Source organism: Lissotriton helveticus, chromosome 4_1 (genome assembly GCF_964261635.1).
Source record: "Lissotriton helveticus chromosome 4_1, aLisHel1.1, whole genome shotgun sequence".
NCBI classification, from domain to species: domain Eukaryota; kingdom Metazoa; phylum Chordata; class Amphibia; order Caudata; family Salamandridae; genus Lissotriton; species Lissotriton helveticus.
Window position 1 is genome coordinate 2,040,410,643 of NC_136063.1, and position 24,944 is coordinate 2,040,435,586.

General features: G+C 48.1%; 1 long non-coding RNA gene across 1 annotated transcript; it reads right to left on the reverse strand.

Annotated features, from left to right (window-relative positions):
- LOC144827783 (uncharacterized) lies at positions 1-24,747 on the reverse strand. Its single transcript, XR_013610368.1, has 3 exons — positions 24,641-24,747; positions 23,839-23,872; positions 1-731 (listed from the first exon to the last, which is right to left on the reverse strand). It is a non-coding gene; the product is annotated as an uncharacterized LOC144827783 (long non-coding RNA).
- Between the last annotated feature and the right edge of the window lie 197 nt (positions 24,748-24,944).

Sequence of the window (24,944 nt, forward strand, 5' to 3'; positions counted from 1 at the left end):
ATGCGCAGTAGTCAGTTACTGGAAGGTAACCATTTTGAAGTGATCTGATACTGCAATAATGCCCCTTTGGCCTTTATGGAGAAAAGGAAAACAAAAAAAAAATCAAACGAAGCACACTTGTTATAGTAATAATACACAAAGCATTTACCATAAAGTAAAATTCCATATTCTAAATTTAGTTGGAATAATGAAAGAAAAAGAAAAGCTGTTGGTTCAGAATCCCAATGAAGAACTCCTATGAGAGAATCAATGGACAAGCATGAAGCCTTTCCATAATAAACTTGAAAATATTCTCAGCTCAAGTTATCAGAAGGCAATTCAGCAAAAGTAAGTGAGGCAACCTCTTATGAAGAAAGGCATCATGAACTCAAAAGTGAGTCTCCAATCAAAGAGTCAGGGACAGAATCTTATAATCTAGCTGCTACTATAGAAACATGCATTAATATAAACACAAAATATTCTATATTGCAACATTATTCCTTCCATCTTCTTCATTCTCCAATAGAATTTGAGTAAACTCCTGGGAATAGGCAAACTCCTCAGTCACAATAGACTTTTAAATATTAGACCTTGAAGGGTTACATTGTTGATATTTTGTGGTCCAGACAGTTCTTCCCATGAATCATCCTTCCGGTTGCCTCTTCTCCTCTGGGTGAGAACTCACTATCAGTTGTCTAAAATAAAACAAGTGTCCATTTACTAGCTAACAGAAGGTTTCTGGAAAAATACAACTGAAACAAAGAAAAACATTGTGTGTAAACAAACATTCAATGTGAAAAACAGGCCTTTCAGTATTAATGCATATTTTTTAGCTAACATGGCAGCGACAGTTAGACTAAAAAAAATCAGCCCCTACATTTATTTTCTGGCATATAAAATGTAAGTATGATTACCTACTACAAATCTTGCATTCAGCACAGGTGTCACTTACAGGTAAGCTTTGCACATTGCTGCTCGAATGTGAATTTACCTTGAAAAAACAAACACAAGTGGCATTTGGCAAAACAGGAACAGTTGGTTTAATCCAACACTTCGGCTGGAAGAACAGTTACAGAGTCGAGTCTGAGGACTGTCTCACAGTACAATCGATTTGTGTGCCATTGTGGGAGGGAAGGGTGGAAAATAAAGCAAGGAGGTCTTATGTGAGGCTGAATGGTGGCGTCATTTATTGGAAAATAACAAAAGGAAAACAAAAGTCCAAAACAAGTTCGGTATGGTGAGGGTATGGGCGTCTTCTGCTTCTCAGGTGTTTGCTGGTGGTTCTTTCTCTCCTTGTAGGGTGACGATGTGGCACAATCCGTGGAGTATGCAGTAAAACGAAAGAAAAGAAAGAAGGCGGACAATGTATTTATTCTGGAAATGACCTATAACGTGAGGTGTCTCACGTTCCACCACCGTAATGTGAGGGGTATCGAGAGGGAAGTGAAGGGAAAACAAAAAGGAAAAGCGAACGTGTGTCAAACAGGAACAGTAAAAGAAATAAAGGGCAGAATTATGTTGTTGTAACATAACAAGACTGACCTTTCCTTCTGGTCAGTTTACACTATGTCTCCTCCTTAACTCAAGAGGTTTCCAAAGTCTTCATGAACACACACACACAAGTGAGGCACAACCGTGTGGGTTTAATTACAGACGTGCTCAAGGCAATTCGTTTTCGGCATGCGGGAGAGTGCCAAGGTGGGGGGGGGGGAATTGATGGGGCTTATGAGGTGTCGGGAGATAAAAACGTGCCCATTTAGGCTATCCGTGCCCCTGGAGTCCTGTAGACTCGACTCCTGCCTCCCTTCCCTGTACTAGCCCCTGCCCAGTCCCACGTACCTCTGTGGCCCCAGCTCTACGGAGCTGCAGCGGCATAGAAGAGTCCTCCGGGGTTGTCCACCTCTCTTCGGACCACTTTTCACGATCAGCGCTGCTTCTCTCCTCATCTGGTGGGGTATCCTCGTCTGCTTCTCTTCCCGGTTCCGGCGTCCTGCGGCATTCTCCACGGCGGTCTTCACTCCCTCCTCAGGCGTTCTCGTCCAGGACTCCTTCTTGCCAGCGTCTTTCCCCTTTTCAACCGGAGCTCGCGCCTCTTGAGTCCATGAGGCCCCTTGGGATTGGTGGTCGTCTAGAAGGGGGCGTTCCCGCTCCTGTGGGTGAGAAGGTCTGAATAAATGTAACCCTTCTCAAGCTGCGCTCTGGCTGGAAAAAGGTATCCCCACTATGTTAGGGGATTGAAAGGAGGGCATTGGCGGGGTAATATCCTGTTCTTCCTCACAGCCATTACATACATTTCTTGGAGCATCTTACATCAATTCGTAGATCCTTTTTAGGAAGAGGTATGTGGGCCTAGTCATGGAGTCATATATTACTCCCACCTGATAACAAATGCAGTTGCACACGCTCCCCATGCCCTTGGATGGACACAATAAGGGCATGGGGAGCGTGTGGTCACTGCATGCGCCATGTGTGCTGATTGGCTGAATGTTCCTAACTTCATGTGGCACTCACTTTATGGTGTTTTGGGAAAGCGTGCTCCTCCAGCCACGTGCGCTTTATTGGGACCAATCTCCCTGTACCACTGTGGTGTCAATGCCTATCTATGAGATTAATCTGGGTTTTTCCCATTCACACATTTGTTCTGCTGGTTACGTGTCACCGCACCTGTGATCTGTTGATCAGTTGCCTCAGGCCTGGGTCGCAGTATTGCCTGACCACATATTTCTGACTCTGGGTCAATGGAGAGGTCATAACGGGTGATTTCTACAACAGTGATTCGATTTCGTTTTTTTGCACACATATCATTGCGTACATCGACATAGACTTTTTCAATATCAACATTCCCCCTCTAGTTGAATTTTCAACTACATAATTTACCCCATACTTCATGACAGTCATATTACATGGGGCTTGTCCTGCTTTAGTTTGAACTGTTATTACTTCCCTAGTTACTTGCATTCTACCCAATTTAAGGACTTCTTTTTTACAGCAGGAAACCTCCACTTGTATGAAACCATATGAAAACAATGTGAAGATGAGAAAGGGCAACAATGAGGTACACAGACCAGAAAAGTACCAGGGGAGCCAGGAAAACTAATTGGCATACCTTTCCTGCTCAGAGGCACCTCCCTCCTCACACATGCCTCTTGGTAAATTATGCAGTGCTTGGATGGCAATAGTCAAGTTCCTGTTGTCCATGTTATTTCCTGAGATAAACGTGCAACAGGACACGTCAATCTCGGCACATACCCCTCTCTCCATTGCGGTCATCAAATCCAACATATATCGATGCTACATCGATGCTATATCACCATGAGGCAGATTGCTCTTGATTCTTCCTTTATTGCATTAAGGCTGAGCTCAGTACTGTTCATCACTTTCAACATTTCCCATCAGGTTATTTGCGACCAACAGTCGTTTGCTTTCGTCTGCATGGTGAAGAAGGATATGGACCCTCCAGCATTTACTTGTGTTCCAGAAAACAGTCTGAATTCTTCAAGAATGTCCTTGAGCTGTTGTCTCCTTGACATAATATGGTGTGCCCGCTATGCTTCGCCTTTCTAATCCTGTTTTACTGATATGTACAACGAAAGCCTTGAAAATGCCCATTGTTTATTTTTCACAACAATAAAAATTGTTTAAAAAAAAAAAAAGAATGTCCTTGAGCTGAGCCCAGGCAAAATACTCAGCAGTACTTTTCCTCCTGAGCCTGATGCAACAGAGTTATCTTCTTCTGTAGCAGATGTTTATATAACTCTGACAGATCTTCTCCAGGAATGACCAGGGTTGGGGTGTGTATGGTGAACAGGGGGCATTGACCCACTATATGGGGATAAGCTGGGTGCAGGCAAATACACTGGACGGTCAGAAGGTATCCATCAGCGTGGAGTGCCCCATTGTATGTCTGATATGTGTCGTATTGTGCCACAGTTCTCATTTGTGACGCGTGGAATAGCTCCTTTTCCTCTGAAACACAAGGAATACAGTGTACGTTTCTGTACAATTAGGGGTTGCCCCATACCTTCCAACTGTGTGTAGCTATCTTTCTCAGTCTCCAATATTTCCTGACATGAGTTATCTATGCTGGTGTTTAACCCTCCCCTACAATACTCTTTTCCCTTCGTATCATTGAGGTGGATGGTCCTACACTGGAACTCCATGTCTGGAGTCCATTCGTTATTAAAGAAGGCTGTCCCACACACGCTAAGGGACACCCTTTGACCACAGAAAAAAGGAGAAATGGACATTTTGTGCATCAGTGAGGCAACTTTCAAGAATCTCTTTTCTGGAAAGTCAAGGGGCCAAACAGTATCCTCCCCCATGGTGCCCCTCCTGCGCTTCCTATCTATCTCTGTTTGAATGTTTCTACGATCGATGAAAAGGTACAGTGCTGTGGGATGGGCCTTCTACTGGGTCACATTCACTATAACTCTATGGGATTCTACTCTGTTAGGTTGTATCTTGAACCCAATCCTACATAGGTACAAAACAGAAGGCATTTCTCTTTTAGAGGCTCTATCTCTTGAGACAAGTAAACCCTGTCTGCACCTACTGCATGCCTTATCAGTGAACAGACGTAACATGACCTGGCTGATGTCTGGGCATCCACGGGGGTCATGTGCTTTTTAGTGGGACGCCGGAAGGTAGCCCCAATCGGGCTGTCTATTTTGTCTGGGTTCTAAAACAATGGGTGTTTATTCATGGATAGCCTTAATTCTTTTTTTCAGTTCACTGGTTCTCCCCGCCACCATGACATTAAAGGATATTCGTTAAGGGGTGGTCTTGATCAGCGCGTGAATGATCTCGGTTATTTTAGGGGTGTTGCTAGACTTCCACTATCCTACCTTCCCTAGTGTGTGTGGGGGGATGCATTATGACCTGCATGTGTTCAGGGCCATGTGTAAGGAGAGGGGCGTGTCGTAATTAGGTGTTGTTGGCCACTGCAACATGCTTTGGGGTCACGTATATACCCGTCCAGTTCCAGAATGCAGCATGCAGTGGGACCCTACATAACGGCGCCAGTTTTCTCGACTACACCTTTTTTCTGGAGGGTTCTTTTTGGGCTAGCTTTGGGCTTCTTTTTACTGGTCTTTTAGGCATTTCCCTAGGTTTTCATGTGATTTGCTTGTTTCTATTGTTGTGTACCAGAGGGGGTCAGAGACCTGTTTCCTGGCCCCATGTGTTTCTGATGTGGTGGTGTACGAAGTTGGGCTTGTGTGCGTCAGCTGATCAATATGCTGGATACAGTGGTGAGCATAGAGAGCTGCAATGGATTTTTTGGGACTCTCTTCTTCCGGCACCCGCTCTTCCCCCAACTACATCTAATTCCAAGATATTTGGGCCTGCTGTGGCCAGGGACATATAGCCAGTGACACGCTACTTTCATTTGTTTTGGACTTTGAGGGACAGGAGGAGGCAGAATGTTGCTGAAAGGAGAGTCCAGTGTGAGGCCAGAATCAGTTGAAATATGCCCGATACGGGTAATGGACTGGGATGAGTGTTTATTCTGGTGAACTTCCTTATTGACTCGGTGCTATGCTATGCTTTGCGATCAGTTGGAGTTTTTGCATGTGCTATGGACATTGTGGGGTCTTTGTCATCTCAAGTATGTGGGAAACCTGGCTCCTGACACTGGTACATTGCTTCGTTTTGGAACTGAAAAAGGGGCCTCCATTGGTCTGGAGGCTGCTGGATTTGGGGCGCTGTTGTGGTTGGCACCACATGAGTCATGACATGAAGGAATTTTGGTCCCAGGCAGGATGACTGAGAGTGTGGTCCATTTGATCTGGTTTTTGTTACCCGTCTCAATGGGACAGGGGGGCACCTGCTTTTATGCACTGGATGGGGAGCCTTGCACTGGACCGTTACCCCTCCCTGCTGTGGTCCTTGTTGGGACGGGGTCACTGTCCGTTGCTGCTGTTACCAAGTATTTGACCAACCACCTGATCCCTGCTGCTGTGGCGCAGTGGCTGTATGACCTCCCAGTGGCTATGTGAAAGATGCATTCGTGTTAACTTGGGCTTGGTTTTGAGGATGGATATTTTGCGGGGACTGGCCCAGATTTATCGATCTCTGGTCGTGATATGCTTTTAAGCAGCATCGGTCGGCCATGTGGTCCAGTTGGTGGCAAAAATAATATTGTCTGAGGTTCGGCTGCTGTCATCCTCCCTGACATCTGCCGTTATAACTGCGTGGAAACCCTTTGGGGTTCTGCAGTGGAGTCCCCTTCAAGACTGGTGCCATCTGTATGTTTGCGGCCAACGCGGCCCCTTCAGGGGTGGTCTTTTTCAATTTGTGCTGGACCAACTTGGCGGTGTCTCTCTGGGCTTGATCCTGTTTTTCCCTGTCCTTTTCCTGTTTCTTTCTGTAATAATGTAAAATGTGGATCTGTATCTCCCACCAGGGTATGGTGTCTAACCCTACTACCCTGTCCAATCCACTTTGCAATTCGGTGGGCAGACCCTTTTTGAGGATGTTATAGAAGAATGCAACTTGTGGACCCGTATTAGTCTACGGCTGTCCTGTCGCTTGTCCCCATCGTTCCCGAATTCTGTCTAGAACATCATTTATGTTCTACCAGGCTTCATACTTTATGCCATCAATCCTCTGACATTTGGGGAGTCAGGGAATATTTCTCTCAGAGCCGTCCATATTGGATACCTGTACGAATTGAATGCGGGCCCAGCATGCTCTGTGTTTGTCAGCGTGACTGCTGCGATGCGGGCCAAGGCAAACACCATGTTAGTCTGCTCTCCGATGAGACTGCTTAGCAGACTTTTGACAACACCTATCGCTGGGTTTATTACAGAGGTATTCTTCTCAAAACATGAGATCCATTTCCCCGGCTGATCTATCAATGGCGGCAGTTTAGTTCTGAGCCCTTCTTTGTCCATCTGGGCCCATGGCACACAGATGGTCTCTGACATGCCCTCCTGAGGTAGCGGGCAGGATTTTTGATTGGGGAAGCGCCGCTGGTTTCTCTCTAACGTAGTGCTTCCATCTTCGTAGGCAATCCTGCTTGTAGGGGAAGCTTCCACCTCCCCATCAGTGTTAGTGAAGGCCTCCTGCAACGGCCATGTCCTCTGATTCAAGACCTATCATACTGGCCCTCTGTTACAAATGGGGGTCTCCAGTTAGCGGTGGTATGCACCCTGTTCAAGTAGGGCCCCTCCCTTCTAGTCAGGATAAGGGAGATACACACCTAGATAATCCATGCTCACCATCTTGGTAGCTTGGCACAAGCAGACAGGCTTATTTCAGAAGCAATGTGTAAAGCATTTGCATATAACACGCACAGTAACACGCTGAAAACACTACAAATGGACACCACACCAGTTTAGAACAATAAAGTATCTTTATCTAAACAAAACAAGACCAAAACATCAAGAACCCAACATACACAACTAAAAATATGACTTTTAAAAGGTTTCAAGCAATTCTGTCCATAGAAAACTATGAATGCGTGATTTTTACACATAGTACCTCAAATGCGTTAAAATCTACAAGTAAACCCACCGCAGAGGAGGGAAGCGTCAGAAAACACAGCGATGCGTCAGTACTAAGGTGACACAACAGGTACGCTGCAGGCAGGAGAATTGATGCAGCAAATCTGGACTGTATTGGGAAGTGATGCGTTGATTCCAAGACAGTTCAGGTCTGCGGGTGCTGCGTCAGAAAAACTTGGCGCACAGGCATGATGCCTGGAAATCCGGGATGCACTGGAGGTCGATTCGTGGCAGACAACAGGCGCTGCCTCGATTTCTTCAGCTGCGGTCTCATGATACGTTTATTCTTGTAGCCGCACTGCAGGACCTTCTTCAGAGTTTGTGTGGGGTTTTAGACTTCAAGGAGCGGTGCATTGGACTCAGCTGCAGCGGTTCTTCGGGCCGCTGACAGGCGCTGCATCAGTTTATTCAGCTGCATGAGTCTATGTGTCAGGATTTTCACCTGCAAGGTGGTGCTGCGTCGAAAAATATGGCCGCAAGGAGAGCGAAGCGTCAATTGTGCAGGTTTCCTTACTTCTTTGTAGTTCTGTGCAGCAGGAACAACCTCCAAGGGTCCAGAACTGGATTTGGCACCACAAGGCAGGTCAGAACTCCCAGCAGTCAGGGGCGTAACACAGGACCCCGCATCCCCCGCAGTGCGGGGATCCCGAGTTGCAGGGGGGCCCCAAGCTGCAGGGTGCCCCCCACAGAACTCAGTCCAGAGCGGGCCCGTGGCTCTCCCTGTATATTGCAGGGAGGGCCCTTTAAATTTTCATTCCACCCTGAGATGCACTAAGCGCCCGCCGTGGCAGGATGCAGGCTGACTACTGACATGGAGATGCTGCCTGCTTTCAGGGTCATTGGGTGTGGGGAGGACTGGACTCGAGGAGTTTGGGCAGGTACATGCAAGTGTGCAGTGCCTTTGGACATTGGAATCAGTGCACAAGGGCCTACAATGCACCTAGAAGCTGAGGTACGGGCGTTCCTGCCCCACACGTGTTTTTTAAGGCTAGTGTATCCTGTCTCCCAGTTCATATTACAGCCGAAAGTGGTGTTCCTTCTGCACCCGTTACAGTTGGGAACTAGTGTGGGTGAAACATGCTTTGCCAGTACATTATGTAACTGTCCCTGGATCACTTGAAGCAGGTGCGCCACAGTGGGATCACTGGATCCCTTGAAGAAGTTTGACAGATGCGCAACTGGATCACGTGAAGCAGGTGCACTCCCTCGATTGGGGTACAAGTCACACACACAAACGTCCTTCCTGCATTTGGGGGCTCTACGAGATGGCACTGCACCAAATGCATTTGCGTGTTGCAACAGGTAATATTACTCGTTGTAGGTTGTTCCCCACACCTCACTACTGCTGCGTTTAAACACTGTAGGGAACTCGTCTCGCCAGTGCCACATTTAATCACACCCAACTCGCCGACCTCGGAATGACAGCCGACCACATCGGCTGGCAGGGATTCAAACTCTTGACTTGCGGACCCCCTCATATGTCATCAACGAGTGTTCAACTCACTAAGCCTTCCTACCACCTTACGTGCCTCGGTATCCACAATACGCATCTACAGGCTGCACTACATATGCCTGTGGCTGCATGCATGGCAACTCGAGAAGACGTTTCCTCGTCACCATTGCAAGAAAAGTAACACCTGCAGTTGTTTGTTTTCTAAAAATGATTCACATAGCTTGAATGAATCCTTGCTACAGCTGTGATGCCATTGAAGCAATCGACTTAAACAACAGGACCTTCTAGTTTGCCAGTGATATATGTATTTATTTATTTGTAGTAGTTATATAGCGCCGACCTAGCCCTCGGGGCATCCAAGCACTGTACATAAAATTGGAAAAGGAAATGTGAAACTTACATTGTTGAGAGGGTGGAAACGAGGATATAGGAAAACAGTCAGGGAGATAGATTAATATAGTTATAGAGCATCACCTAGCACAGAACAACCGTATGCGGTGCAGCCACACAACTTCTCATGACAAGACCACCGTTCGCATGCAGTGAGCCCCCGCAGCATCTTGTGGCACCCAGGGCCCACATGGCCTTTCAATACTGAATTCTGTGATGGGGTCATAAAAAGATCTGAGACGTGTGAACGCTGCTTGCTGTGCGAGCGCATTTCGTGGAGCCGAGAAATCTCTGAAGGGTGTGCTCATTACAATGTGAGATCAACAGTTCATGTTAATATGGGGAGCCATCAAAAATATTTACTGTGTGGGGGCATTGATGTGGGCTTTAATTCTCTTCACTGAGTGAGGTTATTAATGCTACTTACTCTGTGAGACCATTACAGCTACTTACACCGTGGGCCTATAACGCTAGTTACATCGTGAGGCCTTTAAAAGGTGAGGTATTCATTTTAGTTACTGTGCTAGGACATTAAATTGGGTTATTGAGTGGGCCATTAAATACCATTAGTGAATGGGACAGTTAATGCTAGTTCATGTGAGTGAATATTAATGTACACTTTTTGCCTGTGGGCACTGAAGAATTTGCCTTGTGCCATTGAGACATATGCAACCTGAGATGAGTGATGCAAGTACAGCCTAGGACATGGGTATCTAGTTAGGTCATAGAGGGACAGATCCATTCCTAATAATTCTCATGGATTTGCATGATCTAATTCAGTGAAACTTATTTGCCCGAAAAAGAAATCTGCATAGATGAGACCTCCTGGACCTATGTTGTATACACCTGATCAAAGACCACTCATGCTCTTGCTGGTTGTGACCATGAATGTTACTGCCTTCGCCATTGATGCATGTTGGAATCAGGGGAGAAGACAGTTTAGGAAAATTGAATCCTTGCGCTACCTGTTGTAACAGATACATGCAGTTTATTCACAGCATCTTTCTTTTTGAGTTAATCTGAGAGTACGTGTCACAAAGGGGCAATATTTGTCTACTGAGATGTAAGGAAGATGCAAGATCATGCCTATACATCCAAAGTGTTTTAGTTGGGTCAATATTTTTTTCAATTGGCTGTTAGACCTGGAATCCTTGACCTGATTTCCCCTGACTTTTTGCCTCTACCTCCTGTATTTTTGACTGTGCACTGGATTTCGGGTTTGCTGGTTTAGGTACTCTGGACTCTTTAACACTGCTGATCAGTGCCAAAGTGCAAGTGCTCCCTGTGTAAACTGTAATTCTGATTGGTTATCCATGGTATGTAACGTTTACAACAAATTTTTTACAACGCACTACCATTACAACGCAGGCATTACCACGCATACCATTACAACGCATTGCGCTGGGGGGCGCTCTAGGGTAAGTAATAAGTTTAATTTTCTATCCAACACCTTCCCTAGTGTCCACGGGGACTGGAGTTGGAATAGAAAATTATACTTACCACTATCCAGCACCTCTAAGCGCTATGCGTTGTAACGGTATTCGTTGTAAATACCGCGTTGTAAAGGTATGCATGGTAAAAGTATGCGTTGTAACGTCATACATCCGTTATCCATGATTGGCATGTATGATTTACTGGTAAGTCCATAGTGCACTGTATGTGCTCAGGGCCTGTAAATCAAATGCTATGAGTGGGCCTGCAGCACCAATTATATCCCCCACACCAGTAGACCTTAACATTTGTCTCAGATCTACCACTGCAGTGTCTGCACGTGCAGTTTTTAACTGCCATATCAACCTGGTAAGTGCACTCACTTGCCAGGCCCTAACATTCCTTTTTCTTACATGTAAGTGAGCCCTAAGGTAGACCCAAGGTACCCTTATTGGCAAGGTGGAATGCAGGGGCGTACCACAGGCCCCACAGTGCAGGGGCACCCCCAAGCTCCAGGCCTCCACAGCACTTCACCCCGGCCGGAGAGCTCCTGGTAGAGTCCGGAGGGGTCCCCTCCAAGTAACTTGCAGGGGGGCCCCCTCAATCTTCGTTACGCCACTGCCAGCAGTGGAGTTCAAGGAACTGCAGGTGAAGTATTTGTGTTCCTGAGATTCGTAACAGGTGGCAATCTCTACATCAAGCCTTTAGAGAATCTTCTTAAGCAGGATACCACAGCCAGGCAAAGTTTAGTCTTTTCCACTGCCCAAAGACAGAACCAGCAACTGCAGCCCAACCCAACAAAGGAACACACAACAAAAGGGCGGTACTCCTACTGGCAGCTCTGCAGTTCTTCTTCTTGACAGGGTACTCCTAATCTTAGAAGTAAACTAAAAGTCTGGGGTTTTAGGTCTAATACTTATACCCGTTTTTCCCTTTGAAGTCTTTGTTTAGAAAGTCTCTCTTGCTCAGTAAAACCAGTTCTGTCATCCCTAGTCCAGCCACACTACAGGGGGTGGAGTCGTTATTTTGAAGGGCAGCCACAGTAGTAATGTGCTAGTGACAACTCCTCCCACCACTCTAGCCCAGGATGGCTTGTCAGCATATGCAGGGCACACCTCAGCTTCCTTTGTGTGAGGGTCTAGAGTGAATGGACAAACCAGCTGTTAGAAATGGGGGTCTCTAGTTGGCAAGGGTTTGCACCTTTGTCCAAGTAGTGACCCCTCTCCCTCGTCAGGGTAAGGGAGTTACTCTCCTAAAATAACCCCTGCTCACCCCCTTGGTAGCTTGGCACAAGCAGTCAGGCTTTTCTCAGAAGCAGTGTGTAAAGCATTTGCACATAACAAACAGTAATACAGTGAAAACACCACAAAAGGACACTACACCAGTTTAGAAAAATACCCAATATTTTTATATATCCAAAATAAGACTAAAAACTATAAAAATCCAACATACAGTATTTTAAAAATATATATACTTTGCAAGATAGTCTTAAAATTGCAGAAATACCTCAAAAACACAGTTCGTACGAGTCGGTAGATCCGTCCGGGCCTCCTTTATGCAGAAAACAACGGCGTCTAACAGTTCCAGCGTCGATACAGAATAGCGGAAGCGTGCACAGACTTGGTTACAGTACTTTTCTCGTTGCAGCTGGCACGTTGGTGCGAGCCATCGTGGCAACCTTCGCAGTTGTGCTGCAAAATGGAAGCGGTTCAGGGTGCGGTGCCCTCTCGATGCAGTGTAGGCAGTGGCCAGACAGTGTCAGTGAGGGGAAACAGCGTTCAGTACACCGTCAATACTATTACAACACGGTCGTTACCACGACCGCGTTGTTAGCACACAATGCAATTACATCACAAGTCATTACAACGACTTGCTGTAGGGGAGCTGTGGTATTGGAAATTAATTCCAACACCTTCCCTACTGTTGCGCAAACTGGAGTAGGAATACTAAATAATACTATTTAAGTCCAGCGCCCCGCCTACTGCAAGTCATTGTAATGACTTGCGATGTAAATGCATTGCGTACTAACAATGCGGTCATTGTAACAACCGAGTTGCAAAAGCAGGCGATGTAATAGATCACGTTGTGATGTACTACATTCGTCAGTGAGACCAAGGTTCATAGTGCATGGTGAGGCGGTGCTTGATGCAGTGCTGGCAGGTTGCAGTGCAAGCGACAGACCCGATTAACGGTAGCTGGCGTCGGTCGGCCCAGACTGCTGTGTAGGAAAGTTGTGCATAATGAAACTTACGAGCGGTGCCCCCAACCACGATGCAGTCATGGGTGTCGAAGTCAGCAGCTTCGACTGCGTCAGTGAGAACAGGATGGCAATATGAAGGGAGGCGGTGCGGAGTGTGGTGCCTCAGGTCACAGTGCAAACAGCGGCTGAGAGGCCTAGGTCGTCATCGTCAGTGAGACTAGGGTTGCGGTGCAAGATGGAAACGGTGCCTTCTGCGGTGCCTGCAGGAGACAAAGCCAGCAAAGAAGTTGTTACGGAGTCGGTTGTGTTTTCTTTCTCTGTGGCAACTGAAACAGCAGTTCCAGAAGCAGAACCCATAGGTTTGTGAAGTCTTTGCAGTCCCTGAGACTTCAGAACAGGAGGCAAGCTCTACTTCAAGCACTTGGAGATACTCAGCACAAGTAAAAGAAAGTTCAGTCCAGTCCTTTCACTGCCGAAGTTAGAAGCAGCAATTGCAGGCCAACCCAACAAAGTAACAACTTAGCAAATGGACAGTACTCCTCCTGGCAGCGCTTTCAGCTCTTCCTCTTGGCAAGTTCCTTGATTCCAGCAAGTTCTAAAGTGCTGGGGTCTGGGCCCCAATATTTATACTTAAAATTCCTTGTTCTCTCAGGCAGAGAGTGTCTGTGCTTAGTCCAAACCAGTCCTGTCCTCCCTGGCAGGAGGTGGAGACAGCATTGTGGAAGGCAGAGCAGGCCCATTCAGCTGAAAGGAAATCTCCTCCCTCTAGTCTAAATGCAGCCCAGCCCTGACTCATCCAGACTCTCTAGAGCCACTGCACATTGATTTGAATCAAGAAACCCACAGCAGACCCCACCGACCTCAAGAACTACCGTCCCATCTCGCTCCTCCCGTTCCCGGCCAAAGTCATCGAGAAGACCGTCAACAAACAACTGGCCGCCTTCCTCGAGACGAATGGATCCCTCGACCCCTCACAGTCTGGCTTCCGAGCGAACCACAGCACCGAGACCGCCCTCATCGCCGCCACCGATGACCTTCGGACTCTGATGGACAACGGGGAAACAGCGGCCCTCATCCTCCTGGACCTCTCCGCGGCTTTCGACACAGTCTGCCACCGCACCCTAGTACAGCGCCTCGGCAACATCGGAATCCAGGACAAGGCACTGGAATGGATCACCTCCTTCCTCGACGGAAGAACACAGAGAGTCCGTCTACCACCGTACAAGTCAGAGGCCACCGAAGTCATCTGCGGCGTACCCCAGGGATCCTCGCTGAGCCCAACCCTCTTCAACGTCTACATGAGCCCCCTCGCGACCATCGCACGCCAACACAACCTGAACATCATCTCCTACGCCGACGACACCCAGCTGATCCTCTCCCTGACCAACGACCCCGACGCCGCCAGAGCCAACCTGCACGAAGGGATGAGAGAGGTTGCCGAATGGATGACGACCAGCCGCCTGAAACTGAACGCAGACAAGACGGAGGTCCTCATCCTGGGCTCCTCGCCCTCCGCCTGGGACGACTCCTGGTGGCCCCCCGCCCTGGGCACCGCACCCACACCGACGGACCACGCACGCAACCTGGGCTTCATCCTGGACTCCTCCCTCTCCATGACCAGACAAGTCAACGCCGTCTCCTCGTCATGCTTCAACATCCTACGCATGCTACGGAAGATCTTCCGGTGGATCCCCACCGAGACCAGGAAGACTGTCACCCAGGCCCTCGTCACTAGCCGACTGGACTACGGCAACGCCCTCTACGCCGGAACCACCGCAAAGCTCCAGAAGAGACTCCAGCGGATCCAGAACGCCTCAGCCAGACTCATCCTCGACATCCCACGAAACAGCCACATCTCCGGACACCTGAGAGACCTGCACTGGCTCCCGGTCAACAAGAGGATCACCTTCCGCCTCCTCACCCACGCGCACAAAGCCCTACACGACCAAGGCCCGAGCTACCTCAACAACAGGATCAACTTCTACGCTCCCACGCGCCCCCTCAGATCAACCAGCCACGCCCTCGCCGCCGTCCCCCGCATCCGAAGAGCGACAACAGGAGGAAGGTCCTTCTCCCACCTGGCTGCAAAGACCTGGAACTCACTCCCGTCCGACCTGCGCCTGACCCAAGACCACCTCTCCTTCAGGAAGAAGCTCAAGACCTGGCTGTTCGAGCAGTAACGGCACCCCCCCCCTCCCAGCGCCTTGAGACCCTACGGGTGAGTAGTGCGCTATACAAATGACATGATTGATTGATTGATTTGATTTTAATACTTATATAGCGCATGCTGTCACCCTACGGGTATCCTGGTGCTTCAGACTAGGGAGAATTGGCCAGAGTGGAGTAAGTCAAGCCGGACAAATAGGAGACTAGAGGTTAAACCTTAGGAAAGTGCCAGGTTTTTAGACTCCTACGAAACTCTATCAGGGAGTCAGTTTGTCTGAGTTTCAGAGGTAATTTGTCCTAAAGGCGGGCACCAACCACATTAAATGCCCTCCCTCCCGACCTGGAACGTTTGAACCTAGAGAACATCAGTAGACTAGCACTAGAGGAGCGAAGCTGTCTCTTAGGCTGGTGCCACGTAAACTTTTCCTGCAATGGGACTGGACCCAGCTCATGCACTGCTCTGAATACCAGGCAGAGAGACTTGAAGTGGACCCTTTCCTTAATAGGCAGCCAGTGTAGATCTCTCAAAGCCAAGGTGGTAGATGAGCGCCGCAACCTATTAAGTGCTAGTTTTGCAGCTGCAGACTGGACTCTCTGCAATCCCTGAGTAATATATTGTGGAGCCCCCAAATACAGAGAATTGCAGTAGTCCAGTCTGCTTATCACTGTGCTTCTTACCACCAACGAGCGTGACTCTTTTGGTAGTAGCGGGAGTATTTTTCGTGAAATACGCATTAGGGAGAAGCATACAAAGGAGGTCTTGTTTGCCTGTGACTCCATCTGAAGGTTGTCATCAATCATAACCCCCAGATTGCGTACCTTACTGACCGGCACTAGTGGCTCCTCCTCAGGAGTAAGTTTGAGCTCAAATGTTAGGGGTTTGGGCATCCTGGCAGAGGAGCAGTACACCACCTCAGTCTTCCCGCTGTTAAATTGTAGGGAATTTCTTCTGAGCCAGTCAGCCGTCCGACGCATACACTGCTGGAATATGTCCAGGGAGATTGCATGTTCACCTTCAAGGGAAAAAGCCAGCTGTGTGTCGTCGGCATAATTAACTAGGCTAACTCCAAAGGACTTGATAATGGGGAGCAGGGGCTGCAGATATGCGTTATAAAGAATAGGACTAATCGCAGAGCCCTGTGGCACCCCATGTACTACTGGAGATTTACTAGAGGAAAATGGAGCTAGGGTCACTACCTGCTGTCTTCCTTCAAGATAGGACTGAAGCCATTGCAGTGCCCGTCCCCTCACTCATAACTTCTTATGTCTCTCCACTAAGATAGAATGGTTTACCGTGTCGAATACCGCCGAAATATCGAGAAGCACCAGAACAGTAGCATTCCCGCTGTCTGCTCGCATGCGCAGATTATCCAACATGGTGACAAGAGCCGTCTCAGTCCCATGGCCTGGGCGAAACCCAAATAGGTCTCTATCAAGCAGGTGGTTATCCTCAAGAAAGCACGATATTGTCCTACTGACTGCTTTTTCCAGGATTTTAACCGGATATGGCTGGAGAGAGATCAGCCTGAAGCTTGCCGGAATTGACGGGTCCAGGGAGGGCTTTTTAATCAATGGAGTCACCACCGCCTCTTTCCAGCATTCCGGGACAATACCTTCTTCTAGAGATTGGTTACAGATCTGCCTCAACCAGGGGAAGGTTTCTCGACCAAATGACTTCCAGATTTTATGAGGGAGAGGGTCAAGAGGAGAGCCCGATGTCACACTGTGCGCCAGACCATTAAAAGCAGTGTCAGTGAGGGTCAGAAAGTTATCCAAGATCGCTGACTGAGAAGGATCTTCATCCATCAGTTGTTCTAAATTGTCTTGACCATCATTATTATTGAGATGGAGAGTACCAACAATTTTGGCAATCTTGTCCTGAAAATAAAAAGCAATTTCATCACATATTTTTTGTGATGCTGCTACCTTATTATTCAGACAAGTAGGGGAGGAAAGATCCTTAACGATTTTAAAGAGAACTTTCGACCCATTCGGCGCTTGTATAATAGAGGTGGTGTAGAAGTCTGCCTTAGCCTTAAGAATAAGCTCTTTATATTACAGTTGTACTAATCTCAGATCTTTTTTATCTTCCTCGATATAGCCCTTTCTCCACTTCCTTTCCGCCTTCTTGCGGAGCATGCGCAACTGTTTCAGATCTTCATTATACCAGGAAGCCATGATTTTATTCCTATTTTTTAACTTCTTTATTGGGATTGCCTGGTCCAGACTGTCGGTTATATAGCTGTGTATATTTTATAGTTTTCCTCAACCGTCACTGTGGGTATGAAATAGCTGTCCACTGGGACAGACATATGGGTTCCAATCCTATCTAGATTTGCCCATTCCCTGTCTCTCCTATACATCCCCAGCCCCTGTCACTCTTAAGCCAGACAGTCAATACACATCCTAGCAGAGGCACACTGGATGGATAAGAAAGAAAATACCTACATCTAAAAGTGGTATTTTCAAACACTGAATGTAAAAATCACCCTCACTAAAAGATGCATTTTAACATTCTGTGTTCAGACATACTAAACTTTATTTACGGACTTTGTTCCCAGGTGTAGTTATGTTTATAAGATGTCACAAGCAAACTCCCTATTCTATACTATGGGAACAGGTAGCCTTGCAGTGGTGAAAAACGAAATACACTGTAATTCACTACCAGGACTGCCGCACCCACCAGTACATGTCCTACCTTTCACATACACAGCGCCCTGCCCACAGGGGTGCCTTGGGCCTACCTTAGGGGTGACTTATATATAAGAAAAGGGAAGGTCAGAACCTGGCAAGTGGGTGCACTTGCCAGGTCGACATGGCAGTTACAACCTGCAAGCAGACCCTGCAGTGGCAGGTCTGAGTTACCTTTACAGGACTACTTCTGTGGGCGGCATAATCAGTGCTGTAAGCCCACTAGTAGCATTTGATTTACAGGTCCTGGCACTCTCAGTGCACTTTACTAGGGATTTACCAGTAAATCAAATATGCAAATCATGGAAACACCAATCCATAATACAATTTACAACAGGAGCCCTTGCACTATAAAACTGAATGGCAGTGAGAAAGTGCACAGAGTCAGAGAAACTAAAAAGACAGGGAAAACACGCCAGAAGATGCCAAGTCTAAAACCAACCCCTGTAAATCTAAACCCAGACGTTGATTCCACAGGCAGGGGCACATGACGGTTAGACAAGAAAATGCCCACTTTCTAAAAGTGGCATTTTCAAACACACAACTGAAAAATCATCTGTACTAAAAGATGTGTTATTAAATTTTGAGTCCAGAGAGCCAAACTCCAAATCTCTAACTGCTCTGAATTGAAGGTTACGTGTGTAAAATATTTCAAGGCAGCTCCAAAATATAGCCTATGGGAGAGCTAGTCTTTGCAATACTGAAAAAGAAATACAGAGTATTTCACTATCAGGACATATAAAACACACCAGTACGTGTCCTACCTCTCACATACACTGCAACCTGCCCAAGGGGGTACTCTAGGCGTGCCTTACATGTAAGAAAAGGGAAGGTTAGGGCCTGGCAAGTGGGTGCACTTGCCAGGTTGACATGGCAGTTACAACCTGCAAGCAGACCCTGCAGTGGCAGGTCTGAGTTACCTTTTACAGGACTACTTCTGTGGGTGGCACAATCAGTGCTGTAAGCCCACTAGTAGCATTTGATTTACAGGTCCTGGCACTCTCAGTGCACTTTACTAGGGACTTACCAGTAAATCAAATATGCAAATTGTTGGAAACCGGCTATTTCTGGTAGGCTAAGGCTTATGCCAAAGCCAGGCAGAAACCACCATTCCAGTCAGGGCAAGGAAGTCACACGCCAAGATAACCCCTGCTCGCCCTCTAGGTAGCATGGCGCGGGCAGTCTAGGCTAAACTCAGAGGCGATGTGTAAAGCATTTGCGTCAGCGCACGACAGCAACAACATACTAGGCACACCACAAAAGAGACTCCACACAAGGTTATATTAAAATAACTTTTGTATTGTCAAAACATATCAGATAGAAATCACACATGTACATTGTGCCAACTGGCACGGCAATATTCACAAGGGATTATTTACACAGGACAGGGCCACATAGGCCACTGTCATAATCAGCACTTCTAGAAATAGAAATAGTACTTATAGAACTTAGAATAAAAGTGTATAAAATCACTGTACCACAAAGTAACAGTTATAGATCACATCCAGTAACTACTGGGAACAGGTAAGTACCTCCTACGCAACCCTAAACCCCTTAGGAGACTGTCACGCAAGGGACCAGGACCTCACTAGGACCACCTGTACTAAAAGAACAACCCCCTAAGTATCACACAGCATTTAGGGGTCTAAGAAAAGAACACATTACCCATGATGCCATAACCTACATTCAGAGGAGTAATAAAGAGAAACACAGGATGCCTAAAGCATTCAGAGGTGTTAAGAATAAAGCACATGATGCAATAAAATACATTCAGGGGTGCAGCGCAAGAAGACACATGATGACTAAACATTCAGAGGTGCAGCGCAGGAAAAGTAAGACACATGATGCATAAACCTACACATTCAGAGGGGTCAAGAGTAAAGCAATAGCGCAAGAATCACATGATGTCTAAAGACATTCAGAGGTGTAAGATCAAGGTGCGTAATCATACTAAATGCATTACATTTCCTAGCACCACATCACAATGCGCAAAACTCACATTAGGCAAATACTATCACATGAGCCACTACCTGTGGCAGTCCCTAGGCCAACTGGCCTTGTTGGGGCTCCGACGCCCTGAGTCTCAGTGTCAGGGTGCGCTGCCATGCAGCGCCAGTCTCAAAGTATAAAAAGCCTAAACGTGGCAGGTGCCCACAAAGTGCTGGGCACCTGGAGAACAACAAACTTGCGCCAGGACCCTCACTGGCCCTTAGGCGCCAACTGCGCCACTGCTGGAGCCACACAGGCTCTGGGCATATCACACATGCCCCAGACGTTGGAGCCACAAAGGCTCTAAAGCACCATGCCAACCGTTGGAGCCACACAGGCTCTTAAAACAATGATGCCCCCAGGAGCCTCACCGGACTCTAGCCCTCACACTCGGGGGCAGGAGGGGACGAGCACCGACAATATGCCCCGAAGCCCCCCCCTCTCGAATATGGCCCTCTCTGGAGCCAAACGGGCTCTACACACCGTTGGGGCGGCCCGCTGCCATCCGGGGCCGCCCTGAAGCAGTGCCTCTAACCCGGCACCAACACGAAGCAATGCGGGCCCTCAAGAGCCCCTCGCGGGCTCTTTGCTCACGGTGGGGCGACCCACTGCCATTCGGGGCCGCCCTTCCTTGGTGCCTCTACCGGCACCACGAGAACCCATCTGCTCCCTCACGGAGCAGCAGCATCACGGAGCCCCCGTCTCACCCGGTCCACACGGAGCCCCCAAGCCCTTCAACTCACCGGGCCTCAGGGGCGGCTCCTCCGGGCGGCGGCTCTCTTCGTCTGGCCAGCGCGGGGCTCCTCTTCCACCACGGAGCCCCGCCGGGCCGCTCAGCCGCTCGCGGCCGCTCTCCTCTCGCTGCAGGGCTCCCTCGGCACACGGGAGCCCTGTTAACCGGCCGCCACCTTTCTCGTCTTCCCCATTCTTCCACGGCCTCAGGGGCGGCCCAGCCAATCGCGTCGCGGCTCCTGCGACGAGCCCCTCATGACGCGAGGCCGCCAACCAATGGCAGCGCGGCCTCGCCGATGACGCGACTATCCACCGGCCAACCAGAGCGCGCCCCTCCTCGGGTCTCGTCCAATCCGGTCGCGGCCCCTTCGTGGTTTGTTTTCACCGCGGCAGATCGAGGTGGGCACTCGTAATTGATTAAGTAAATACGGCCAGGAATCCTCAGCGCCTCCAGCGCTATAAGCGAGCACCAAAAGCGCTCCTAAGCACTAGAAAGTCCAGCGACAGCGCTCTCATGCGCTTGGGGGAAATGAAGCGCTCCAAAGCGTTAGACAGCAGGCAGAGCGCTCCCAGGCGCTCAAGGCAAAGCCCAGCGCCTCTAGGCGCTAGAAACCAACTCCAGCGCTCTCCACAGGAAAAGGGCAGCTTCTCCATGCTGCCATGGTCCCAGAACTTCCCCAGGGGCAAAGCCAAGTCCCCCCTTCAGCCCAGGCAGGCAGAAGGGTCCCCCAGGAGTCCAGGAATCCAGGTGTCCAGGGGCTGGGCAGCGCCCAACCCTGGTAGATCCCAGTCAGCCACAAGAGCAAAGACAAGAACCCTTTGGAAGGAGACACCGTCCCTTCTTATACACAGAAATGCCTTTGAAGTACTTTGAAGCTTTCGTGCAAGGGGCCCTGAGTACTGGAATGTTTCTGGTTTACGTCTCCCTGACAGCTTCAGGGCCAGAGGTGACAGTGGGCCGCCAGGATGGAGAGCCAGCAGGGTGGGCGGCAGGCACAGCCCGGCACCACCAGACGCTCTTTCCTCCCATCCCTGACAGCAGAGGGGCCTTTCATCTACGGCTGACTCAGACCCCCTCCTCCGGGGCCTTGCAGACCCTGCAGACCCTGTCCTACTCAAACCAGACAGTCCATCTACCAACAGGCCCAGGCATGCCTGGGCCAGGCCCATCAGCCAATCACGTGCTAGCAGACTCACTACACAATTATGCCAACTTCTAAAAGTGGCGCTTCTGGACTAGATACAGCCATGCCGCATACACCATTCTGCAGCATTCATTCTCACGAGTTTATACATATCAAACTCGACCCTGCACTCCCCATGCATCAAGAATCTACCATGGGCATACATATTCCCCATTCATTCCTATGGGAGGGCAGGTCACTCACCATCCATACACAGAAAGCACACGCACTTTACACTGTACCACAGTGAAAAAGTGCGCAGAGGCCTAAAATCACCAACCCAGGTTCCAAAAACAGGCTAGGAAAAAGCAAAAAGTCACGGGGAGAACCTGCCCAAAGGACCGGGTCCAACACAAATCATGGAAACACCAATCCATAATACAATTTACAACAGGAGCCCTTGCACTATAAAACTGAATGGCAGTGAGAGGGTGCACAGAGTCAGAGAAACTAAAAAGACAGGGAAAACACGCCAGAAGATGCCAAGTCTAAAACCAACCCCTGTACATCTAAACCCAGACGTTGATTCCACAGGCAGGGGCACATGATGGTTAGACAAGAAAATGCCCACTTTCTAAAAGTGGCATTTTCAAACACACAACTGAAAAATCATCTGTACTAAAAGATGTGTTATTAAATTTTGAGTCCAGAGAGCCAAACTCCAAATCTCTAACTGCTCTGAATTGAAGGTTACGTGTGTAAAATATTTCAAGGCAGCTCCAAAATATAGCCTATGGGAGAGCTAGTCTTTGCAATACTGAAAAAGAAATACAGAGTATTTCACTATCAGGACATATAAAACACACCAGTACGTGTCCTACCTCTCACATACACTGCAACCTGCCCATGGGGGTACTCTAGGCGTGCCTTACATGTAAGAAAAGGGAAGGTTAGGGCCTGGCAAGTGGGTGCACTTGCCAGGTTGACATGGCAGTTAAAAACTGCGTGTGCAGACACTGCAGTGGCAGGTCTGAGACACATTTGAAAGGCTACTTGTGTGGGTGGCATAATCAGTGTAGCAGGCCAACTATTAGAATTTGATTTACAGGCTTTGGGCACACACAGTGCACTTTACTAGGTAGTTACAGTAAATCAAATATGCTAATCAGGGACAACCAATCAGAATTACAATTTACACAGGGAGCACTTGTAATTTGGCACTGATCAGCAGTGGCAAAGAGCCCAGGGTACCTAAACGAGCAACAAAAAAATCCAGCAAAAAATACAGGAAGTAAAGGCAAGAAGTCAGGTGGAACCACACCAAGGATGCAAGGTCTAACACCCTCCCTTTCAGTTCAGTGGGCTAGCAGGTGGCAAAATGGTTGTGTGAAGATCTCGTCTTCCTCTCGGGTAACTATCTCCATTGTGGTTAGTTTGGCTATCTCGCGTTTTCAGGGAGGAGTAGCTGACATCTTCGTTGTTGCTCTCCTCTTGCAAAAGCAAGAGTGCCATGTTGCTTTTCCTGTATCTAATTGAGCCTCTACCAGGCTACCTTGACCCTTCATCACCTGGTTGGCCCCTCTCCTACGCTGACGATCTGGTGAAGTTCAGGCCCCATAAAGAAGCCTCCCCTCTTGTTCTGCCTTGGACTCTTCTCTGAGTGGTGCCCTATACCTACCCCCTCTCTCCTTAGTGTGTGCATGCTTGCTAAGTTATTTAACCTGTGTGGGGAACTTAGTTTGCATGTGCTTTAGTGGAGGCACCATGATGGTTGAGGAGTTTTTAAGGGACCGATACACTCTAGATTCTCAGGATTAAAATAATCTTGGATTCTATTCTGATCATGGGTGAAAAAAATACCTGGGGATTACTGATTACAACTACTTCTATGAGCTCAAGTCTATATACATATGCATCAGAATAAATATTTCCCAAACACAAACAAAAATGCATAGGGTCAAAGCCTGAAAGAAAGTCCTGTTGTTAGTTCAAAACATGTGAATTCAGCAGAAAAATTACAGATATGGAATAACAACTGTGAAAAATAGTAACGCCTTCATATGCACATTAAATATAACACTCAAGACAAGCATGCAGTAGCAACAATTTGCCAATACCACAGCATCAAGAATGCATCAATTAATAACCACAGTGAAGAAGAAGAGAGATCAAACTGACCTTAGCGCATACTACCCGTTGACAAGGGGAGGTTCTGCGAGGGACAAGGGATTAAGTTAGAGCCATAGTCTGTCAATATAAGTTCTCGGACAAACATAATCATTTACGCGGAAAAGAGGAACAACTTGAAACCATAGGCCCTTCTTGGCCAAGCACAAGCTTCACCTAATCTCCAAGGTCCAAATGTTCCCTAATGTCTGAATGAAACCCTATATCACAGCCAGGTGTCATGTGCACCATCTGTACCATGTCCAGCGGTCCAAGCGATCAATACCTCTCACTTCTTTCAGATACCAACAGTGTTAAGAAAACGATAACACTGACAAAAACATTTTAGAATAAAAACTAAATTGAGGAGTTGGCCCTATATCACACCCAGGAGCCATGTATACTGTCTGTATCACACCCAGTGGTCCAAGGGGTGAGGCCTCGCCCCTGTATCACACCCAGTGGACAAGCGGACGGCTGTGGTATGCCCCAGCGGTCCATGCAACTAACAGCCTTCACATTTCCTAGAGTGCTGACTATCGAAAAACCTACCTCAAGAAAGACCTATGTGGAATCATCTCCAAGGCCGCCCTGTGACTACTCAGTGCAGACACATAAAATGGGCATAATGTCAGATTTCTGTCAGTGGCAGGGCACGCAGGTTCGAGTTTTGCGCTTCTCCTTGTTTCCATATGCCAAATGCTGGGACTAAGGATCAGATATAGTCTCTTACCCACTGGACAGCAGCTTCTGGACGGAAAACTCCACCCTGCGGTTACCGCAGATCTTTCCATCAATTGTGGTGTCTGCTCACCTTCCTTGCTGCGCAGATGTGAAGCCGTTCGGGCCAGGTCCTTTCCTTCGGCTGCAGTCGGGTTCAAAGCACCAATCTCTGCTGGCTGTTCAAATGTTGCTCGAATTTGAATTAATAGAACCTTATTAGGAAAAGGAATATGGGCCAAGTCATGGAGTCATGAATTTTTCCGACCTGATAACAAATGCAGGTGGGTCTCGACCATACGTGGACACAATAAGGGCCAGTGGGTAATGTGTCCAGATGTCCAGCATGGGGAGCATGTGATGACTGCGTGGCTGTGTGTGGGATCTAAATTTATGGT